The sequence below is a fragment of the Protomyctophum bolini genome (assembly GCF_963924005.1).
Source record: "Protomyctophum bolini genome assembly, chromosome: 22".
Classification (NCBI taxonomy): domain Eukaryota; kingdom Metazoa; phylum Chordata; class Actinopteri; order Myctophiformes; family Myctophidae; genus Protomyctophum; species Protomyctophum bolini.
This window is the reverse complement of record NC_137883.1, coordinates 12,425,957-12,428,121: the sequence shown is the minus strand read 5'-3', so window position 1 is coordinate 12,428,121 and position 2,165 is coordinate 12,425,957.

Here is a 2,165-nt window from a genome sequence, read left to right as displayed (position 1 = left end):
AACAACCCCTCCATGATCTCAGGAAGGAGAGGACAGAATCTCACGCCTTAATGCAGGGGACGCAGGAGAGGATTGAAACCATGAGAGCGAAGGTACTTTTGTTTCATGGCTGTCTCACTGTATTTCAAGCACATATCTTGCTAATCCAGCCTGTGTACATTTTGTGTACTAGTCAGCACCATTTTAGACATATATTGTAATGATTTATGACCATATATCAATCAAAATGTACTGTAATTCTGCAAACTGTTAATAATTATTTCAATCAAAGGTTGCTGGGGTCTGGGGACCCCCTGCAGTAGGCTACCTACGTAGTACCTACCTGTTTGTTGCTGGGGGTCCCAGAGATAGAAATGCCACTAAATGGGGGTCCGTATTCTAATGCATGTCAAACTAACCATAACCTCACAAAACGAGTAGTCCGTGTTGTAGGAAATTTACCAACGGGGTTTGAACAGGCAAAGTTACGAGGTTAGGACAGGATGGCAGTTCAAGGTATCAGTTTAACATTGTAATTCATAACATTTTCAGAACAGTTGTATAAATAATTCATACAAGCGAGTCAGGTGACAAGTTACCTCCTCCTCCTCTTATCGGCATTTAGAGCCTGGATAGCTACAGGCACGAAGGAGAACTTATACCCTGTTGCTTTTGGCCCCTGGAACCTTTAGGCGAATGCCAGAGGGAAGCAGCTTGAGCTCAGAGCTGAGGGGATGGGAGTTGTCCGTACAAATGGACGTGGCTTTCTTAAGCACCTGATTTTTAAATACTTGGTCTAGATAGACTACTGAAATGAACTCCGACAATCTTTGAGGCCGTTCTCACAATCCTACCAAGGTGGTTTTTGTCCTTTATGTTTAGGTTTCCATACCAACAAATGATGGAGAATGAGATAACTGACTCAATAAAGGCACCGTAGAACAGTTTCATTAGGGATTTGTCAACCTGAAATTTAGCGATCTGCCTCAAGCAAAAGAGGCGTTGTTGGCCTTTCTTGCACAACATTTCACAGTTTCACATCGAATTTCAGCTTGCTGTCAAATGTAGTATACCCAGGTATCTGTAAGTGGTCTGCAGGTGGACTTGCTCACCATGGGCAACGCTGTTCTGGGGAACTGGGAGGGCTCTCCTGAAGTCTACACACATTTCCTTGGTTTTCGAGACATTCAGTTACCTGGATGTAAAACATAAAAACAATGTTGAGTTATAATTGTACACCACTGTGTTTGTAACTTACTTATTTCTCTGCCCTTGATTTTCTATACTGCTTATATTCACATTGTTAGTAGTTATGATTGAATTGATGAATATGGATCAATTATTTCCATCTTGACCAAGTGGGGACCCAGCTAGGGGTCCTTGAGGGAGTTCCAGGGGGTCCCCAGCTAAATGATGGTTAGTAACCAAATGGGTCTGTAGGCCTATACCTCAGAGAGTGTACAAATGGAACCAAATGGACCCGTTGGTTCCATTTGTCAGTTAAATACATTGGGGGACCCAGAGATAGATGGTGGTCCCCGGCATTCAAATGGGGGTCCCTGGCATTATGTTTTCAAATGGGGGTCCGCGGGATACTTAGTGGGGGTTCTTGACATGAAGAAGTTTGGGAACTACCACTGGTCTAGATATAGCAGTATAGTATATAGTCATCATCATTGCCATCTAGTGGCTGTTATAGCACATATCACTACATCCCTTTTGCTTTGAATGTAAAATCACAACAGAATACTTTTAAACATTTCTGTTGAACTCTGAAATTACACAACTCTTCTCTTCATCTTCCCTATCTACTGCTGTTGAACATATAAGAGTTTATTGCGAGCGTACGTGTGGGTGCGCGGCTGCGCGCATCTTTGCAGTCGGGTTTCTGAGCTGAGCTGTGTTTGAGCTGAAGTGGGATCCATGATAACGCACGTGCATGTATCTAAGACATCAGCTCGTGCACGCCACCTTTTGGTCACAGTGACGTCACACCACCACGACCACCACACCCACGCCCAACAAGCTGCTCTAGACTAGAGACAGTGTTTGTTACAACAATCCGTTTGTTTTAATATTAAACACCTCGGAATGCAACTTTTATTGACATGTAGGCCTACATGGAGTTAATGAGAGTCGTCAGTGTTTTTTTACCATGGCTGGTGAAAAACCAAACAACTATAAAG